This window comes from Dendrobates tinctorius, unplaced genomic scaffold, assembly GCF_039654945.1.
Source record: "Dendrobates tinctorius isolate UK_male_01 unplaced genomic scaffold, ASM3965494v1 ptg000102l, whole genome shotgun sequence".
NCBI lineage: Eukaryota > Metazoa > Chordata > Amphibia > Anura > Dendrobatidae > Dendrobates > Dendrobates tinctorius.
In genome coordinates, this window is record NW_027361770.1 from 943,404 (window position 1) to 966,388 (window position 22,985).

A 22,985-nucleotide genomic window follows, 5' to 3' on the forward strand; every position below is an offset into this window, starting at 1 on the left:
GCCTTGCTAATTATCTTACCATGTTAGGTTAGTAATGGAGAGGCATGTATAAGACACCCCCATTACTAACCCCATAGTCACATTGTATAAAAACAGACACCCACAATATGGTCCTTTAATTGAAATAAATGACACAGACTCCTTTTATAATCTTACTTAAACCATACTTAGGACCTCGCCTAATTCCACTTTACATGCAGTTGAAATTCACAGTAGTGAAATTCTCCCAGTGAACTCGCCTCTGCACCGTGCGACTTTCCACAGTGCTAGCAGGTATCTCACCGAGGTCACCGCAGTTCAACTTGGCTGGGAATGCAGCCTCAGTGACGACATCGCTAGTCACTGAGGCTGCGCTCACTTCAGCTCATTCACCAGTGGTCCACAGGCTGGATTGTCGCATCTTGGCACCGTCCAGGTCGAAGACTATTTCTCCCCCAGACATGGATTACAGCGTGGGACAGAAAAACGGAGAGGTAAGAGATGTCGTTGTTTTTTATTTTTGGTTTATTACAGGAGAATGAGGGCTTCTATGTAATTAGGCGAGGTCATAAGTATGGTTTAATTAAAATTATTAAAGGAGTCTGTGTCATTTTTTCAATTAAAGGACTTCTTTCTAGGTGTCTGTGTTTTTATGCAATGTGACTATGGGGTTAGTAATGGGGGTGTCTGATAGACGCCTCTCCATTACTAACCTCAGGGCTTGATGTCACCTGTCTATACAAAGGTGACATCAACCCCCCAACTATCACCCCAACTGCTATCGCTAATGGGCAAGTGGGAAGAGCGAGGCTAAGGCACATCTTATAGATACGCCTTTTCTGGGGCGGTTGAGAGCTGATGTTTTAGCCAGTATCCATGGCCCTTTCCTAGGCTATTAATATCAGCCCTCAGCTGTCTGCATAGCCTTTGCTGGTTATTAATTATAGGTCATTTTTTACATCTTTTTTGGGGTCCCCCATTTTAATAGCCAGTAAAGGCTAAGTATACAATTGTGAGCTGATATTAATAGGATGGGAAGTTCCATGGGTATTACCCCCTTCCCAGGCAATAAACATCGGTCGTCGGTTCTCCCACTGTTGATTACGAAAATTAAGTGGGAGCCCACGCCAAAAGAAAAGTAATCTTTTATTAATTAAATACATGTACAGTAATCTGCACACACATTGTACTAATAGTATTTGTCACAGACATCTGTATATCTACCTATTCTATTTGTATTCACTGTATGTGATCCATCTCTTCTATCCTGTTGGCTCCTGCAGTGATTTTACAGTACACAGCACATGAATTTCCGGCTATTGTTCTACCTATGTAATATATACATATATGTGTCTGTCACTGACATCTATATATCTATGTATTCTATCTATTGTATTCTAACCTGTCACGCTGTAATATTACTGTATGTGGCACAAGAATTGCCGGTGTTTCTTCTATCTTTTTTTCCAAAGGATCTAGAGGTATGGTTCTACAGGAAGTAGTTTTTTTTCCCTCTGGGGGCACTCAAATTTATTAGCATGCACAAAGAGACACAAGTTATCCCCAAAGACGCATGAAAAAACCACACCAAAACCGCACCAAAACATGCGTTTTTGCCACAGCTTCTTTCCTGCCAAGAAATCAGGTTTTGCTTCAGAAAAAAATGGAGCAAAAATGCCCAGTGTGAACTTACACTTACTGTTCAATACATTGTAACCTGCTTGTGTTTCTGGAGACACGCACCTTGTAAATTGTTAAGTGGGTTCTCCCAGCTATAGCAATGTCATCCATCTGACACCACCATAGTTGGCAAACACAGAGGCCATTCCTTATCCTCCAGTCGCAGAGGTTTGGCCATATAATCTAGAGTGTTAACCACATTCTGACATCGGACATAATAATTTGTGCATGCGGCCTGACACAATTTGACCATAGACGGATCATTACGTCATAGCGATCAGCCACGCTCACGGGGGTGCGCGGCCGATTGCGGATGGGTGTCAGCTGATTCTCATAGCTGACACCCGGCACTAGGTGCCAGGAGTGATCACAGACCGCTCCCAGCACTTTATCCCCCAAAATGCTGTGATCGTACACAATTGCAGCATTCCGGGAGCAGGCAGAGGGCTGACAGCCCCTCTGCCTTTGGGTCGGAGACGCGGGGTCCCGATTGCTGCCATGGGTCACCAGAGCTAATAAACTTCCTGTCATGCGCAGTGCATGATCAGGAAGTCTCTCAGTGTCAGTGCACTAAGTGCAGCGCTGACAGCTTCTATAGCATGCAGATGCTGTTTCATCTGCATCCTATAGAAGCGATCAGCTTGCAAAAAATTATTGTCCCATAGTGGGACAAAGTAAAAAACTCAGAAAAAAGTAAAAATGTTTTTAAATAATTGTAAAACTATAAAAAAATTAAAAAAAATACAGTATATTCTAAACACTAAATTAATATTTGAATAAAAAAAAATCTAAACAAGAAAAGTACACATATTTGGTAATGCTGCGTCCGTAACGACCCGACCGATATAATTGTCGCACTAGTTAACCCTTTTAGTGAACACCAGAAGAAAAAACAAGGCAAAAAACAATGCTTTATCATCCTCCCGCCGAATAAAAAGTGGAATAACACGAGATCAAAAAGACGGATATAAGTAAAGATTGTACTGCTGAAAACGTCATCTTGTTCCGCAAAAAACAAGCCCCATACAGCTTCATCACCAGAAAAATAAAAAAGTTATAGCTCTCAGAATAAAGCGATGCAAAAAATACTCCCATCAGAATACCCCTGCAGGCTGGTAAGGGGCCATGGAGATTGATCCCTCCCAGCCTAAAAATAGCAGCCCGCAGCTGCCCAGAAAAGGCACATCTATTAGATGCGCCAATTCTAGCACTTTGCCTGGCTATTCCCACTTGCCCTGTAGCAGTGGCAAGTGGGTGTGATGGACTCGGCTTCTGCTGAGACCATTTTCCTTTTTAGAGTGGACCCTCTGGGCCGTGGCACCCACCCACCTAGGGTGACCTGACCTAGTGAGAACCCACCCCCTGTACAGGGAGTGTCAGGGGGAAGACCAAGGGGGTGAGCCACCACGACTGCTGGGACCAGACGGCCGGCTCAGGGGGACACTACGGGAGTGTCTGACGACCAGGGACAGGCAGGAAACAAGACAAGAGGTAAGTGCAAGGTATCTTCATTAAGATCTTCAGGATCACATTCAGTGCAAACATGAAAACAAGCAAAAACGTGCAAGGTGCGCGCGTGGGCACGCCAAGGTCCATAGCATAGTGCGTGCCAGGTGGCACACCTAGGTACAGGTAAAGGCACAATGGCATCGGACTCCGGACCACTGGCAACGATCGACATGATCAAGGCATCAGGCTGCGGACATGAGCTCCGGACATCAGGCCGCAGTCATGCATCTTACGATCTCTGGCAGCGATCGGCAGGTTCCGGGCATCCGGCAGGCAAACCAGCGTTCAGGCAAGGAGGCACGTCAGATATCCAGGCATGGTGCGTGTTAGAGAGCACGCCAAGGTCCAAGGCTAGGTGCGTGTGTAGGGGACACGCCATGGTTCAAGGATAGGTGCGTGTAGGGGACACGCCAGGGTTCACAAAACGAGACAGGGTGCGTGTGTAGACACGTCAAGGCACAAGGTACAAGACAGAGTGCGTGTGTAGAGACATGCCAAGGCACAAGATACTAGACAGAGTCATGCGCGTGCGAAGGGGCACGCCAGGGTCAGGCGAGGCAGAGTCCTGCACGTGCAGAGAGGTCAGGGTTCAAGGACCGAGTTAGGACCTGTGCATGCAAGAGGGCACGACAGGGGACATGGCAAAGCCTGCGCGTACTTTTACAGAAGCACGGGGAGGTATGCCATGGGCAGGCGAGGGCCTGCGTGTGCTTTAGAGTGCACAGTGCGGAAACAGCATGAAGTGCAAGGGAGCACAGAGGGCACGGCTGGGGCACTGGCTAGCTGATCGGGCTGCGGCACTGACAGCCGGGCAAGACTCCATCGAACCCAGCTGAGGCATGGCAGGCGACACAGCTGTCACTGACCGACGAGCACGGCTGAGGCACAAGCAGGCGGGCACGGCTGAGACACAAACAGGAGGCTAGGAAGGCCAGGCGCATGCAAAGAGCATACGAAGCAGCAAGGGAAGACAAGAAACCAGGCAGGACTTAAGCAGAGTACAGAACCAGGAACGGAAGCATAGGCAGAAACACGGAACAGGAACAGAGCAAGAACAGAGCTAGCAGCGGAGCGTAGCCAAAGCCCAGAGCCGGGCCAAGGGAGAGCCTTGGGACTAGCCTAGAAACGTGCAAGAGAGCACAATAGGAAAGAGTCTAGCAGCGGAGCATAGGCCGAAGCCCAGAGCCGGGCCAAGGCAGACCCTTGGGACTAGACATGGAAAAGAGCACAAACGGAAAGAGAGGAGGAATGGTGCGTGTGCCAGGGAGCACTACAGAGTACCATAGCAGAGAGAGCAGGAATAACAGGCAGAGACAGAGAACCGAGGAGAAAACACAAGGCAGAGCATAGCGAAGACAAGTCATGGCAGAAACAGGCAAGGCAGAGAATAGCAGAAGGACTACAAGTCTAAGCAGGACAAGGACGAACATGGCACAACAGACAAACAAAAGACAAGGCATGGGACAAGAGACGGAGTACGAGCACAGAGTGTGTGCAGAGACGCACGACAGAGCAAGTGCAAGGACACAGAATAGAGGGAGCGCCCCACAGACCAAGCAGCCATGCAGGGATGTTGTTAGTTCATTTTTCCCTTCATCATTGAGGTCTGATGAACTCCCTCCTCTGGTGAAGGAAGGTAGTGAGACTGATTACCAAACACCTGGGCAGCTAGATGATAACTGGGTGGCTGGAATTGAGGACTGGATATAAGGCTGCCGACGCTTTTCTTCCTGGCTGGTGAATTTCCTGCTGGATTCTTGGAGACCAGTCTGATTCCTGCGTCTCAAAGCTAAGTTTTTCTGCTCTGCTTTGTACTCTTCAGTTTTGTTTTTGTTTTGCCTTGTTTTTTGGGAGTTCTGCCATCCCCGGCCGGGGGTGAGCTGTATTCCATTTTTGTCTCTGATCTGTTGATCTTTTGCTTTGTCTTCAGAATATACCCGAGTGCTGATATAGTCTTTTGAAGCCTAGCGACTTCAGGGCCAGTTTTTCCTATCAGTCGGTTGGCTCATTTTGATAGGGTTTTTGCGGATGGCAGAGAGAAGCTTTCCTATCCTGTCCTATGTAGTTAGCTTGGGCCCCATCATTTGCTCAACCTATCTTTCTATCTGTGTTAGTGTTTTCATCTTGCTTCACCGTCATTATATGTTGGGGGCTGCCTATTGCTTTGGGGTCTGCTCTGGGGCAGTTTAGTTTTTCCCCTTTCTGTCTTTAGGCTATGTAGCTCTCAGACTGTGATCGAGGGGTCTAGGGCACTGTAGGAACCCCCCACGGCTACTGCCATTTGTTGTGGATAGGTTCAGGGGTCTGCAATTAGATAGCTGCCAACCTCTCTGGTTTTTCTGGACTTAGCTGGTATTTTGGTTTTTCCTCCTTCGGTGACTCATCACAACAGAATCACCAGCCATACCGCAGATCCTAGGGTACTCAATAGCAGGAGAGAATTGTAAAAAAAAAAAAAAAAAAAAAGGAAAAAAAAGAAAAAAAAAGGAAAAAGTCAGAATTTTTTTTGTGTGCATATTTTTTCCTCTATATCTCTGAGGCCGTAGGGGGAATTTTTCTCTCAATGGAGATGAAGCAATTGTCTGATCGTGTGGAGCAGCTCGCTACTGAAGTGCGGGGAATTTCCGCCTATCTTGCTCATTCACATGCTGCTGAACCAAAGATTCCTACTCCTGATGTGTTTTTTGGGGATCGGTCTAAATTCTTGAATTTCAAGAATTGTAAATTATTTTTTGCCTTGAAGCCTAACTCGTCGGGGAACTCCGCGCAGCAGGTTAAAATTGTCATCTCTTTGCTGCACAGCGATCCCCAGGATTGGGCGTTTTCTTTGAAACCTGATGATCCTATTCTGAATAATGTGAACGCATTTTTTCAAGCCTTGGGGTTGTTGTATGATGAACCTAATGCTATTGATCAGGCTGAAAAGACCCTGTTGGCATTAAGCCAGGGTCGGGATTCGGCAGAGTTGTACTGTCAAAAATTCCGAAAGTGGGCGGTCCTTACTACCTGGAATGATGGTGCCTTGGCAGCCCTCTTTCGGAAGGGTTTGTCAGAAACTGTAAAAGATACTATGGTGGGATTTCCTGTTCCCTCTGGTCTGGACGATTCTATGTCATTAGCCATTCAGGTGGATCGGCGTTTACGTGAACGCAAAACTACACGAGAGATGTTGCCACCTGTTGAACAAATGTCTGAACCTATGCAATGTGATAGTTTTGTCTAGGGTGCAACGTCAGGAGTTCAGAAGGCGTAATAAGCTGTGTTTGTTTTGTGGAGATGCCTCGCATATTATTTCTGTCTGCCCTAAACGAGAGAAACGTTGTGTACACACGTTTTCTGTGGGTGGTGTTCAACCTAAGTTTCTTCTGGCAATTACTCTGATCTGCTCCCTGTCCACATTTTCCGCCAAGGCTTTTGTGGATTCAGGAGCAGCTCTGAACCTGATGGACTTGGATTTTGCTAAACGTTGTGGATTTCCTATGACACCTCTGCGGACGCCTATCCCTTTGAGGGGTATTGATGCTACTTCTTTGGCGAAGAATAAACCTCAGTTTTGGACCCAGGTGGTAATGCGGGTCGCCCCAGACCATCAAGAAAATTGCTGATTTTTGGTGTTGCATAATTTGCATGATACCATTGTTCTGGGGTTTCCCTGGTTGCAAATCCATAATCCAGTTCTGGATTGGAAATCTTTGTCTGTGGTGAGTTGGGGTTGTCGGTGTGCCCTTAGTGATGCTCCTGTTTTCTCCACCTCTCCCCAGTCGCATGATGTTCCTGACTATTTGGCTGACTTTTATGATGTATTTAGTGAGAATGAGTCTGCGTCTTTGCCTCCTCATAGGAGTTATGACTGTGCAATTGAGCTGAACCCGGGGTGTAAATTCCCCAAGGGTCGACTTTTCAATTTATCTATACCCGAGCACGAGGCTATGCGATCCTATATTAAGGAGTCGTTGGAGAAGGGTCATATTAGACCATCCTCTTCACCCTTAGGTGCTGGGTTTTTTTTCGTGGCTAAAAAGGATGGTTCATTAAGGCCTTGTATTATCGTGCCCTCAACAAAATTACTGTTAAATATCAATATCCGTTACCCCTGATTTCTGATCTATTCTCCAGAGTCAAAGGTGCTTGCTGGTTTACCAAGCTTGACCTCAGGGGGGCGTATAATCTTATTCGCATTAAGCATGGGGATGAATGGAAGACGGCGTTTAATACTCCGGAGGGACATTTTGAGTATCTGGTGATGCCTTTTGGGCTCACTAATGCCCCTTCTGTCTTCCAGTGCTTCATGAACGATATATTCCGAGACTTTGTGGATAATTTTTTGATTATCTATCTGGATGATATTTTGATCTTCTCCAAGAATTGGGACTCTCATGTGGAACATGTTCGGACTGTGTTCCGGATTTTGAGGGAGAATTCCCTGTATGTCAAGGGATCGAAATGCCTTTTTGGGGTACAGAGGGTTTCATTTTTGGGATTTATTTTGTCTCCGTCAACTATTGAAATGGACCCGGCCAAGGTACAGGCCATTTATGATTGGGTTCAGCCCACTTCTTTGAAGGCCCTCCAGAAGTTTTTGGGTTTTGCTAATTTTTATCGGAAATTTATAGCTAATTTTTCTGGTATTGCCAAGCCATTGACGGATTTGACTAGGAAGGGTGCTGATGTGCTGAATTGGTCTCCGGAGGCTGTTTCTTCCTTTCAGGAGCTGAAGCGAAGATTCACTTCTGCTCCGGTTTTGCGGCAACCTGATGTCTCACTCCCGTTTCAGGTGGAGGTGGACGCTTCTGAGATTGGTGCAGGAGCGGTGTTGTTCCAAAAAGATCCTGTGACATCTAAAATGAATCCTTGTGCTTTCTTTTCCCGAAAGTTCTCCCCATCCGAACGTAACTATGATGTGGGGAATCGGGAACTGTTGGCCATGAAATGGGCATTTGAGGAGTGGAGACATTGGTTGGAGGGAGCCAAACACCAAGTCGTGGTCCTTACTGACCACAAGAATTTGATTTACCTGGAGTCGGCCAAGCGCTTGAATCCTAGACAGGCTAGGTGGGCCTTGTTTTTCACACGTTTTGATTTTGTGGTCTCTTTTCTTCCGGGCACTAAGAATGTCAAGGCAGACGCCCTCTCTAGGAGTTTCCTTGCTGATTCTCCTGTTGTGACTAAGCCTGCTACTATCTTAGGAGAGGGGGTAGTTCTTTCTGCCATCTCGCCCGATTTCAGACGTGCTCTGGAAGAGTTTCAGGAGGACAAACCTGAGCGTTGTCCCAGTGGAAAGTTGTATGTTCCTGACCAGTGGAGGAAGAGAGTGATGTCTGAAGTTCATTGCTCTGCATTGGCTGGTCATCCAGGTATTTTTGGTACTAGAGATCTGGTGAGTCTGTCTTTTTGGTGGCCCACCTTGTCTCGTGATGTCAGGAATTTTGTGCAGTCCTGTGGGACTTGCTCCCGGTCTAAACCTTGTTCTCGCTCTAGTGGGTTGTTGATGCCTTTGCCGTTGCCCAGGAGGCCATGGACCCATATTTCAATGGATTTTATCTCTGATATGCCTGTCTCTCAGAGAATGACTGTTATTTGGGTGATTTGTGATAGATTCTCTAAGATGGTTCATCTTGTACCACTCCCTCAGTTGCCATCTTCCTCTGAGTTGGTGCCCCTGTTTTTGCAACAGGTGGTTCGCTTGCACGGGATTCCTGAGAACATTGTATCTGACAGAGGAGTTCAGTTTGTGTCTAGATTTTGGAGGACTTTCTGTTCCAAGCTGGGAATTCAGTTGTCCTTCTCCTCTGCATTTCACTCTCAGACCAATGGGCAGACGGAGAGAACAAACCAGACTTTGGAGTCGTATTTGAGATGTTTTATTTCTGCCGATCAGGATGATTGGGTTTCATTTTTGCCCTTGGCCGAATTTGCTTTAAATAATAGAGCTAGTTCTGCCACTTTGATGTCACCTTTTTTTTGTAACTTTGGTTTTCACCCTCGAGTTTCTTCAGGGCAGGTGGAGCCTTCTGCCTGCCCAGGTGTTGACACTGTGGTGGAGAGAATGCACCAGATCTGGGACCAAGTATTAGATAAGTTGTCTCTCTCCCAGGAAAAGGCCCAGCGGTTTTCCAACCGGCGTAGGACCGTTGGTCCCCAGTTTAAGTTGGGTGATATGGTTTGGTTGTCATCAAAAAATATCGCTATGAAGGTGGCTTCTCCTAAGTTTAAGCCTCGATTTATTGGACCTTACAAGATTTTGGAGATTATTAATCCGGTCTCTTTTCGGTTGGCTCTTCCTGTCACATTTAAAATTCATAATGTGTTTCATAAGTCCTTGTTGAAGAGGTTTGTTGAACCAGTAGTTCCTGTGGTGGCACCTCCTCACCCTATATTGGTTGAAGGTAACATGGAGTATGAGGTAGAGAAGATACTGGATTCCCGTCTGGCTAGACGGAGACTCCAGTATTTGGTTAAGTGGAAGGGTTATGGTCAGGAGGATAATTCCTGGGTCTCTGCCTCTGATATTCATGCCGAAAGATTGGTGTGTGCCTTTCATCGGGCTCACCCGGATCGCCCTGGTGGCATGGATGAGGGTTCGGTGACCCCTCCTCAAGGGGGAGGTACTGTTGCGAGTTCATTTTTCCCTTCATCATTGACGTCTGATGAACTCCCTCCTCTGGTGAAGGAAGGTAGTGAGACCGATTACCAAACACCTGGGCAGCTAGATGATAACTGGGTGGCTGGAATTGAGGACTGGATATAAGGCTGCCGACGCCCTTCTTCCTGGCTGGTGATTTTCCTGCTGGATTCTTGGAGACCAGTCTGATTCCTGCGTCTGAAAGGTAAGTTTTTCTGCTCTGCTTTGTATTCTTCAGTTTTGTTTTGCCTTGTTTTTTGGGAGTTCTGCCATCCCCGGCCGGGGGTGAGCTGTATTCCATTTTTGTCTCTGATCTGTTGATCTTTTGCTCTGTCTTCAGAATATACCTGAGTGCTGATATAGTCTTTTGAAGCCTAGCGACTTCAGGGCCAGTTTTTCCTATCAGTCGGTTGGCTCATTTTGATAGGGTTTTTGTGGATGGCAGACAGCAGCTTTCCTATCCTGTCCTATGTAGTTAGCTTGGGCCCCATCATTTGCTCAACCTATCTTTCTATCTGTGTTAGGCTAGTTTCACACTAGCGCTTTTGAGCGCAGCGACGGCCTGCGCACGGTCGCCGCTAAGCCCCGCCCCTGCCGCGCCTCCGCCGGTAGCTCCGCCTACCGGCACATGACGCTGCATGTGTCCTGCGTCCCCTATCTTTATCACTGGGGGCGCAGGCCGTGCGCTGTATGCGTTTGGCGGCACATGCGTCCTTTTGATGGTGCGCCGACCTGCGCCAAATGCAACCTGCTGCAGTTTGGTTGCGCTCGGCGCACCGTCAAAAAGGCGCATGCGCCGCCAAACGCATACAGCGCACGGCCTGCGCCCCCAGTGATAAAGATAGGGGACGCAGGACGCATGCAGCGTCATGCGCCGTAGGCGGAGCTACCGGCAGAGGCGTGAAGGGGGCGGGGCTTAGCGGCGGCCGTGCGCAGGCCGTCGCTGCGCTCAAAAGCGCTAGTGTGAAACTAGCCTTAGTGTTTTCATCTTGCTTCACCGTCATTATATGTTGAGGGCTGCCTATTGCTTTGGGGTCTGCTCTGGGGTAGTTTAGTTTTTCCCCTGTCTTTAGGCTATGTAGCTCTCCGGCTGTGATCGAGGGGTCTAGGGCACCGTAGGAACCCCCCACGGCTACTGCTAGTTGTTGTGGATAGGTTCAGGGGTCTGCAATCCGATAGCTGCCAACCTCTCTGGTTTTTCTGGACTTAGCTGGTATTTTGTTTTTTCCTCCTTCGGTGACTCATCACAACACAGGGACACAACACAATACTCAGGCCCCGAGCATAGGAAGGGGCAGTCTAATATAGGGCATAGCACCTCCTCTTCCGGGTCAGGACCAGGGGAGAACTTCCTAGTTCAGATGCTCCAGGATCACAGAGCGCAGTCACATGATCAGGGTTTCAGACATGACGAGATGATCACAGAACCAGACAGTGCAGGATCCTAGGAAGGACACATGATCAGGGATTCTAGATATGACAAGATGATTGCAGAACCAGACAGTGCAGGATCCTAGGAGAGGTCACATGATCAGAGTTTCAGACATGATGAGATGATTGCAGAACCAGACAGTGCAGGATCTTAGGAAACGTCACATGGTCAAGGTTTCTAGACATGACGAGAAGATCACATAAGGCAAAGCAGAAACGCAGGCATCTTACAGCTCAGCAGACATGAGGTGAGTGCACACCGCTCCAGGGTCATGAGGCAAAACAGACATGGCGGACATAACAGACATGGCAAGCATGACAGTGGGGTTCATATTTGTGGGGTTGATGTCACCTTTGTATTTTCTGGTGACATAAGCACACCACCAGATTACCAGCCTAAGAATACCAGCCCCCAGCTGTGAGTTTTGTCTGGTTGGTTATCAAAAATAGGGGGGAACTCACACCTTTTTTTTTTTAATTACCATATTTATTTACACTGTAGGAGTGGCAGATGAATACTTCCATCTGCCGCTCCTGCTGTCACTGTTATTAGCAGCAGCAGGGGTAGGCTGATGGGAGTAATAGTTGGAAATGTTCAAATATGAAATTTTTTGCATTTTTATGCTCCTCTAGTCATCCCAAACATGATTTCAAAAGGTTGAATGTGAAACTCTTTTAGTTCAGGAGAAAAGTTAAAACATTTATAACCAAATCAGGCCCAATAGTAAAAATGAATGGGGAACAACCATATCGAACAAACACGCATATCTCTGGTTGGAAATGTTAAAATACAATTTTTTTTGCATTTTTATTACTTAAATGTAACTCATCATTCTCCCCTGCTTGCGCCGATGGCCAGCAGAGCAGGGGAGAATGATGAGAGCTGTGTTCAGCACCTGGTGCCGGGGAACAGCACTTTCTGTAACGCTTCTTCCCCGGAGCCAATGTGTGTCACATGGATGACATCCATGTGTGTTATGCGTATGCATGTGTGATGGATATTTTGTGACCCATGCTGACATTAAAAAAACTGACATGTCAGAGTGTTTTGTCCATGGACACACAGTCCGTGGAAACACACTAACATGTGCACAGACCCATTCACTTGAATAATGAAACAGCAATCTGTTCCTTCCAAGTCTCTCCACATGGCTAAGTAGCACTGTAAAGCCACATATGGGGTATTGCCACGTTCAGTAGAAATTGTGGGACAAATTTTGTTGCCATTTTTACCTACTTCTTGTGTAAAAATGTAAAATCTTTGACTAAAACATTTTGGTGGTTAAAATGTAGCTATTTTGTCCTCATTGCCCAATGGTATAACATTCTGTGACACACCCATGGTGTGAATATGATGAATGCACTCCTAGATGAATTCATTGAGAGGTTTAGTTCATAAAATCATTTTGTTTTTTTTTTGCTGTTTTGGCACCTCATGGGTATCTGCAAATCATAACAGTTAAATCTGGCGCTCCTTGCCTTCTGAGCACATGTGCCCAAACAGTGGTTTAACCAACATATGGGGTATCGGCGTACTCAGGACAAATTACACAATAATTTTTGGGGTCCAATTTCTTCGGTTACCCTTGAGAAAATAAAAAATTGAGGGCGAAAAGATCATTTTTGTGAAAAAAAATATGATTTTTTATTTTTACAGCTCTACGTTATAAACTTCTATGAAGCACATAGGGGTTCAAAGTGCTCACTACACATCTAGATAAGTTCCTTAGGTGGTTTAGGTACCAAAATGGTGTCACTTGTGGGGGGTTTCCACTGTTTAGGCACATCAGGGACTCTCCAAATGCGACATTGCATCTGATCTGAATTCCAGCCAATTTTGCGTTGAAAAAGTAAAGTGGCGCTCCCTCGCTTCTGAGCTCTGCCATAACATGACGCCCACAGACCATTCCATCAAGTCGACATTTCAAAACGTCACCACTTCCCTTCTGAACCCCGACGTGCGCCCAAACAGTGGTTCCCCCCACATATGGGGTACCAGCGTACTCAGGACAAATTGCACAACTTTTGGGGTCCATTTTCTCCTGTTACCATTGGTAAAAAAAAATTGGATCTGAAGTAATTTTTTTGAGAAAAAAAGTGAAATGTTCATTTTTTTTAAACATTCCAAAAATTCCTGTGAAGCACCTGAATGGTTAATAAAAGTCTTGAATGTAGTTTTTAGCAACTTGAGGGGTGCAGTTTTTAGAATGGTGTCACTTTTGGGTATTTTCTATCAAATAGACCCCTCAAAGTGACTTCAAATGTGATGTGGTCCCTAAAAAAAAGATGTAACAATGATAAACCGCAGTTTAACTTTTAACCCTTATAACTTCCTAACAAAAAAAATTTGGTTCCAAAATTATGCTGATGTAAAGTAGACATGTGGGAAATTTTAATTATTAAGTATTTTGTGTGACATATCTCTGTGATTTAAGGGCATGAAAATTCAAAGTTGGAAAACTGCAAAATTTTCAAAATATTTGCCAAATTTCCAATTTTTTCACAAATAAACTCAAGTCATATCAAAGAAATTTTACCACTATCATGAAGTACAATATGTCACGAAGAAAAAACAATCTAAGAATCACCGGGATCCATGGAAGTGTTCCAGAGTTATTACATCATAAAGGGACAGCGGTCAGAATTGTAAAAATTGGCCCAGTCATTAACGTGCAAACCACCCTCAGGGGTAAAGGGGTTAAACAAACAGGATCATGTTGGCACTAACACTGGCTGTTCATTCAGCAGTCAGTTAAGTTCAGCTCCAAGGCTGGACAGCTGTGGTTTCCATTGGATCTCCAGAACATATACTTGTATGTACATTCATTTGTGGGAAGACCTTCCAGACCTGGACAAACATGCATGTCCAGTGTCAGAAAGAACACCTATTGAAGTTTATGAAATAAAATAAATTATTGTCATACCTTCTTAGCTTTTTGTACATGTCATGCAGAATAAAAAATACTGCTATCTGTAATCTCACAAAAGACAAACATTTTGATTAAGGTATATTAGGTTAGAAATGGTATATTTTATTATTATTATTATTATTATTATCATTATTATCGCACCATTGACTAAATGGTGCTGTACATGAGAAGGGGGTTACATACAAAAAACAGCTATCACATTAAATAAACTAATGACAAACTAATACAGAAGGGAGAAGACCCTGCTCTTGTGGGCTTACATTCTGCAGACTATTACACAGTTTTTATGCTTTTGTTCACTTTCTAATGTGGCCAGATGTTATTTTGAAGTCTGAAGGGTATACACTACTCACAGCTTTATTTTTTAATCTCTATATATAAAAATCAATGTGTGTGTATATCACCAACCAATCACGAAGCATCTTTCATTTCACCAGAGCTGTTCAAAAGAAGCTAAGCTGTGATTGGTTGCTATGACGAACAGTTTTCCTTGCAACCAATCACTAAGCATCTCTCATTTCACCAGAGCTGGTTAAAAGTAGCTGAGCTGTGATTGGTTGCTATGAGCAAGTTTTCCCACTTGACAACACCTCAGCAGACACTGACATGGTGGGAGAAATCTAGCATCCCCAGGAACATAAGCTCCAGCCATTGTCTGTCCCCCAGAAAGCAGTGAGTACATGACAGAAATGAATCCCCCCCCCTCCCGTTTGGTATCATTAAGTGACACACATGAATGTAGGAAAGTGCACACATTAAATGTCATGTGGATTTAATATTTTCTCACAGCCACTGTTATGCATTATTGATGTGTTACTGTGCTCTGATGCTGTGAGTTTTTTTAAAGTGCTACTTTCCCCATAATTCACCTGAATATACCCATATAACACGTAAAGCTTTTTCCATAACAACCCATTAAATATGATACTATACTGCATACAGATGCTGTACATCCATGAGCAACTCAGCCGGACAAATTACAAGTTGACGGTGCATGAAAATGTGTGTGAAGGTTTCTCTACTGTACTAATGTATGAGGTTTGTGCCTGTTCATTGGTGAAAAGCATGACTGTGATATTTATGGTGGCAGATAAGTGAGACTATCAGCCTGATCAGTAGAAAACCTGGGGTCTTAGTGAACCATGTTTCTGTGCAATTTCACTATTCTACTTTTATTGGCTTTGACGGGATGATGTGGGATATTAGGGGTAGTAGTCCGGTAGCTCTGGCTGATGGGATGATGTGGGATATTATAGTGAATGTGGCTATGCGGAGTGGGTGGGGCTATACACTCAGCTTTATATATAGATATAATTATAATTTGTTATAACTAACCGTAGTTAGTTACTATGCCCAGGCAGCACCGGGCTCTTCAGCTAGTGTAGCATAATCTAAGTATAGTGTCTATTTTCTGCCTAGGCTTCACAATAAGGCCGGGATCACACATGCGAGAAACACAGGTGAGTCTCGCTCGTTAATACCCGCCACTGCCGCTGGCACTCAGGAGCGGAGCGTGCCGCCGCAAAGCAATACATGCAGCCAAAAAGGTATCAATAACAACGTCAGCTAAGAACAAAAAATAAGCCCTCACCCATCCCAAAATCACAAAAAATTGAGACGCTACAGGTCGCAGAAAATGACGCCTTTTTTTTACTAAAGTTTGGATTTTTTTTCACCACTTTCATAATAAAGAACTGACATGTTTGGTGTCTATGAACTCATAATGACCTGAATAATCATAATGGCAGGTCAGTTTTAGGATTTAGTGAACATGGTAAAAAAAAAAAACAACTGTGGAATTGCACTTTTTTTGCAATTTCACTGCACTTGAAATTTTTTCCCATTTTCCAGTACATAATATGTTAAAACTAGGAACTGCGTGAATGGTGGGGCTATAAAAACAGCCTGAACATCACTGACTCTTCTGGCTGATGTTAATGATACTTGCAAAGCTGTTTTAAGCGAAAAGAGCATCAGAAATGCTGATTCCGTGGGTTCGAAGAGAACGTCTGTTTAGACTGTCAGGACTAAATTTAAGTCCCATGGCACTAAAGTTACTTTAGAAATGGTCCTAGATCTTAATGAAGCTCTTCTATACTGTGAAACCAATTACCAGCCAGATCACAGCTGTACAGTGCCCCGAGAGCCGACACCTGCAGTTTTACTGGTGGACCAACCTCCATCTTCCCCAATGGAGTCTTCTCTTCGACCCTAGACCCTGAAGATATCAAAAATTTTCTCCAAGTTCTAGCATATATCCTATATCCTAGTCGTGACTTCTTTCCTACTCTGAAATAGAGTGGATATGAGATATGGGGAAAAAACCCTCTCCCTTACCAGCACCATCAAGTGGAGGCTGGTGCTTGTTCATGGAAAACTGACTCCTGAGAAAGCAGGTTCGGTATCCATGGAAGAACCCATGGATCGGATGCCAACATTCTTCTTAGCCACAAAACCATGGTTTTTTTGGCCAGAAGGAGGCAATCAACACAATCTTGACTCAGCTCCCACTTCCTTTGTTTTAGCAGATTGTGACTTAAGAAGTCCACTTTGGTGTTCTCCTTCTCATTTATATGCAGAGCCGCAAGTGAGAGATGACCCTCCGCCAGCTGAAATAACCGCTCTGTCACCTCCATCAAAGTTCTGGAACGATTTCCCCCTGGCATTTTATATAAGCCACTGATAGTTGATTGTCCGAAAGAATCATGATATACTGACCCTGTAGTGTCACAAGGAATCTACTCACAGCCCGCTCTATTAGTGGAATTCCTTTGTATTAGATGACAGTGGTTTCTCACTCCTGGTCCACATTCCCTTCCACCTCCCTTCCTAACAGTGCTTCGCGTTCCATGGTGCTCGCATCTGTGGTAACAAACCAGTTTGATGTCCGCGACCCAGGGGACATCCCTGAGCAGGTTTGATTAATTCGACTACCACCTAATGGACTGTACCAGCCGAGAGGATAGTCTCATCCTGCCCCCAAAGGGAAGTTTCGCTTTGCAACACATCCAGCTGCAAACTTCTGGAATGGAATTGGGCAGACAGCACTGCCAGAAAGCATTAAGTTAAGGAACCCAAAAGGGTCAATGCTCTCCTAAAGGACATGGAGGGGACTTCTATGGCTTTCTCCATTGGGTACTTTACCTTTTTTATCTTTGACACTCCAGGACTCAAAATAAGCCCCAGAAACTCCTGAACCTTCCAGGGAACTAATCTAGATTTTTTAAATTCAGTAAGCAGCCCAGGCCCTCTAGGGTAGCCATCACCACTCCTTGGTGATTACTACACTGGTGGACCAATTTCCCTAACATCAGGAAATCATCCAGATATGGAATAATTAAGATATCTTTTAACTGGGTATGAGCCATGAGCTACCACCAGGCCAAATGTGAGGGCCCTAAACTGAAAATGCTTAAACACCCCATCCATGGCTAATGCTACTCTAAGGTATCTCTGATGCTCCATATGTACATGCCAGACTAATCTAATTTCCTTCTATGATGGAATCACTGACTGGGTGGATCAAGGAAATGTGGTAGATATACTATATCTCGACTTCAGCAAGGCATTTGATAAAGTGTCTCATACCATCCTCATTTAAAAAATGACCTCATATGGGATTGACAACACTACGGTTAGGTGGATTCATAACTGGCTCAGTGCTCGTACTCAAAGAGTGGCAAAAAAATGATTCGACATCCAATTGGAAGTATTTCAAGTGGGGTAACACAAGGCTCTGTCCTGGCCCCAGTGTTGTTCAACACTTTTATAAAATGATCTAGATAAGGGAACTGAAGGTAAACTAATCAAATTTGCAGACAATGCAAAGCTAGGAGGGATAGCTAATACTAGCGAAGACAGATAAAGGTTTCAGAAGGATCTAGACAAGCTTGAACAATGGACAGCGACTAATAGAATGGTATTCAACAGAGAGAAATTCAAGACACTACATCTTGGCATCAAAAACAAATTACAGAATCGAAGGAATAGAACTAAGCAACAGTATGTGTGAAAAAGACTTGGGTATAGTAATAGATCACAGACTGCACATGAGTCAACAGTGTGATGCAGCAGCAAAAAAGGCAAACTGTTATGAATGAGTCACCGAGGAGGAAAAAACAAAAAAAGCAAGCTAAGCCCAGAAAACCGGAGGTTGGTAACTAGCGGATTGCAGACCCCTGATCCAATCCACAACAAGTAGCAGTAGCCGTGGAGCGTGCCTACGGTGGTCCTAGATGCCTCGTCACGGCCGGAGAACTAAATAAGCCTAAAGAAAGGGAAAATCTAAACTGCCCCAGAGCAGACCCCAAAGCAATAGACAGCCCCCAACATGTATTGTCGGTGAAACAAGATGAAAACACAGACACAGATAGAAAGATAGGCTGAGCAAACGATGGGGCCCTCACTAACTAGAAAGGACAGGAAAGAAAAGCTGCTGTCTGCAATCACGCAAAAAACCCTGCCAAAAAAAATGTCCAACACGTCTGATAGAAAAAGGCCCTATATCAGCACTCAGGTATATTCTGAAGACAGAGCAAAAGAGATCAACTGATCAGAGACAAAATGGGGATTCAGCCCAGTCCCAGCCAGGGCTGGCTGAACACAAAAACTAAGTAAACCAGACAAAAACTCATATGAACAATAGCAGAGAAAACTTAGCTTTAGGAAGGCAGGAACCAAACTGGAAACCAGAAGCCACAGTCAGGAAAAATCACCAGCAAGAAACTAGGGAGTCGGCTGCCTTAAATCCAATCAGAAACTCCTGATGTCCAATCGCAGTCCTCTTCCTCAGGTGGCCAGTCTCTGCCATTTAGATCAGCTTCATTACCTCCCTTCACCAACAGAGGGAGTCCAGATAGAGAACTCACTACTCCTCTGTCAGCACAGCCAGTTCCATAACCCTCACCAGAAGCCTGAGGCAAACCCGAAAATGAGCTCACAACAGCAAACACAGTTCTAGAATGTATTAAGAGAAGCATAGGGTCTATATCACATGAAATAATTATCCCCCTCTACTCCTTCTTGGTCAGGTCTCATCTGGAATACTGTATCCAGTTATGAACAACTCATTTTAAAAAAGACACTGATAAACTGGAGCAAGTTCAGAGAAGAGCGACCAGATGGAGAGCGGACTGCAAAGTAAGTCCTATGAGGAACGGTTAAAAAAATCTAGGAATATTTAGCTTGCAAAAAAAGAAGGCTAAAAGGAGACTTAATAGCTGTCTACAAATATCTGAAGGGATATCACAGTGCAGAGGGATCATCATTCTCATTTGCGCATGTAGACACGAGAAGCAATGGAATGAAACTGAAAGGGAGAAGATACAGATTAGATATTAGAAAAAACTTTTTGACAGTGAGGGTGATGAGTGGAACGGGCTGCCATGAAAGATGATGAGTTCCCCTTCAATGGAAGTCTTCAAACAGAGGCTGGATAGACATCTGTCTAAGATGGTTTAGTGAATCCTGCATTCAGCAGGGGGTTGGACATGATGACCATGAAGGTCCCTTCCAACTCTATGATTCTATGTATGAGCACATAATAGGATGCGTACTACCATGAAGCAGCCAGGAAAAAGCAATTTTTATTGCTTTTTTCCTGGATTCCATTTTAAAGGACTGCACTTTCAGTAACTTATTTCGGGCCTTCAGATTAACTATAGTTCTGAATGATTTGTCTGGCTTGGTTATTAGAAAGAGAGGGGAGTAGAATCCCCACCCTCTTTCAGATTCTGGGACCTCCAGGAGGACGGCTTTCTGAATTAAGTCCAGGACATCTGTCTCTAGTGCTAATTGCTCCTTCTGGGATGAACAAGGAGAGTTCAACACAAATCTTTTATTCAGGAGCGACAGGACCTTCAATCTCAAACCTGATCTAATCAGGTTGGGGATCCAGACACTAGCCGATATGCCATCCCAGGCACGGAAGAGGCCTTCTCCCTACCTGAGCTGGGAGTCATTGACCCGTTTTTCTGGCTTCTTGCGAAGAGGTTCTGAACATGAGGCCTTTACCTTTTTCTTCTATGATCTTATCATTTGTCCTGCTCCTTAAAAAGACCTCCTCTAGACAAACTTCCTTCTTTGGAAGGATCATTTGTGGTTTGGCACAGAAAGACTGGGGAATCCCATTCTTGGCATCCCCGCGTACTCCAGGATCTCATCCAGGGCAGGGCTAAAGAGATACTACTCCTCATATGGCATTGAACACAGAATAAACCTAGCCTGGATATCCCCCAGCCAGCATTTCAGCCATAAAGCCCTACGGGCTGCATTGGAAAGGGCGGCTGACCTTGCCGCCAACCTTACAGAGTCCACTGAGGCATTGGAAAAGAAGGCTGCTGTGACTGCATAGCCAGAATGGTGGGTAAGATGTCAACCCTTGCCACCCTGTCTTAACTGGGATTCCAGTCTGTCCAGCCAGATCATCAAGGACCTGGCCATGCATGTCACTGCTACAGCAGGTTTCAAAGCACCAGCAAATGTCTCTCAAGTCCCCTTATGAAAAATGTCCACTCTTTTTGAGGGGATCTCTCAATGCCCCCATATAATCCAAGGGCAGAGAAGCTCTTTAGGAAGTGTTGGTTATTGCAACGTCCAGCCTAAGGGACTTGTCCCATAACTACAAAGAAGGCTTGTCAAAGAGGTATTTTCTCTTGAAAGAATGGAGTAGTGAGCCCTTCCTTTCCGGTTTTTCCATTCTTTTTGCATCAAGGCCCCGATCTTTTTGTTCAATTGGAAGGACCTTTGTTTCCTCTGTCTAGGCCTCGGAATATTATATCCTGCACTGGTTTCTCAGGCCAAGTTTCCATAATATATCCCAAACAAAAGACATTCAAAGTTCTAATAATAAAATTAGATTTATTATATCACAAAAAAGACATCATGACATACAATATAGAATTAATAAAAAAAAGACAAGATGTTGCAAAAAGAAATTTATTCTTATTTCCATAAAAAATATATATGAAAAAATTGATAAAAACACAATGTGTATGCAGGGGGCACAGAACAAACGACAATGGCTAGCAGAAAAGATAAAAAAAAATAAATATATAAATACACAACAAAAAATATTATATTAAATAAATGTGAAAGTGTATCTCCATATATTCATGATAAACATCTATTAACATGTATAATCAAAATAGTGGACATAAAAAAGGTGATTATCAAGTGGTTAAATCACTATGTACAAAAAATATAATCTATAAAATAAACTGAAGTGCATATTTATAGTAAGTGTTCGATATAATTAGATGTGCAATGAATTAGTTGATCACTGAGCAGTTATATATACGCATTTCGCTACCGCTTCGTCAGGGAGTGATGTGGGCAGGGTATACCTATGATTATATTGGCTAAGATCAGCTGTAAATGATATTCAATCAAGATCACCATGATTATATGGCGCCGACACTCACAAATGCGGCCGCTGCCATCATGGGCCAGAAGCCCAGAAGTACATAGCCGAGTGCGATGCAGTGACAGTCAGCTATGCAGGATCCAAAGAACCAATCACGGAATGGGACGGGCGCATGCACGGTGCGGCGCACAGCGGTCCTGCAGCCAACTTGGAGAAGGGAAAACACAAGAGGAATAGTATACATGTTAAGGGAAAAGATAGATGGTCATAGGATACGTTTTATTAGCAGTTAGATGATTAATTATGGTGTCAAAAATAAGTGAAGACGCTGTGAAGTGCCTGTGAAAAACATAATAATAAAGTATTAATGAATAAAATAGTGAAAAAAGTAAAATTATTAAAAAATGTTAAAAAATGTGATAATACTGAAAGTGCTAAAATTATTAAGGTGAGATGATGCAAAAAATAAAGAATAATAATAATATAGTGAAATTATAGCACTTTTTTTCACCATAATCTGCCAAAAGTTATATTATACTTTTTTCCTATATATACTTATACTCAATACATATATTATCCCTTCCACATGTTCTCATTTTTTCATTTCTCCATATTAAAATTGGAGAATTAATCTTTATATATAAAAATATACAAAACATATAATAGAAAAAATGAGAAAAAAAAAAAATATACATATAGAGCTACAATAGCCATACAATCCATATATCACGGACTGGATACCCTGCCCTGTAAAGAGAGTAATGTAATTAATAAAATAATAATAATGTAATGAAAATGGAGAAAAGTATATTTTAATAAAAAATAAAAAAGTGAAAAGAATAAAAAATAAAAATAAAAAATAAAAGATGCAATAAGTAAATAAAAATGAAGATAATCTTTCAGTCTAAAAATAAATAATAAAACTACAGAAAACTGGAAAAACCTCACTGCTCATTCAAACCACACGGAGTCATACTTTGCAGCGTAGTAATCTACTTACACTCCCTTTTGTGCTAGTTTTCTACTAAGATCCCTCCTTCTATTTCCTCTACAGATACGATCAATGCCTCTCACTTGAAGTACATCATCTCACCTTAATAATTTTAGCACTTTCAGTATTATTTATCGCATTTAACATTTTTTAATAATTTTACTTTTTTCACCATTTTATTCATTAATACTTTATTATTATGTTTTTCATAGGCACTTCACAGTGTCTTCACTTATTTTTGACACCATAATTAATCATCTAACTGCTAATAAAACCTATCCTATGACAATCTATCTTTGCCCGTAACATGTATACTATTCCTCTTGTGTCTTCCCTTCTCTAAGTTGGCTGCAGGACCGCTGTGTGCTGCACCATGCATGCGCCAGTCCCATCCCGTGATTGGTTAATCGGATTCTGCATAGCTGACTGTGACTGCATCGCACTCAGCTATGTACTTCCGGGCTTCCGACCCGTGATGGC

At 43.8% G+C, this 22,985-nt stretch overlaps 1 protein-coding gene across 4 annotated transcripts in view; it reads right to left on the reverse strand.

The window, feature by feature from the left end:
- NR4A3 (nuclear receptor subfamily 4 group A member 3) overlaps positions 1-22,985 on the reverse strand; it is a 379,358-nt gene that overhangs the window by 57,891 nt on the left and 298,482 nt on the right. The window lies entirely within an intron of this gene.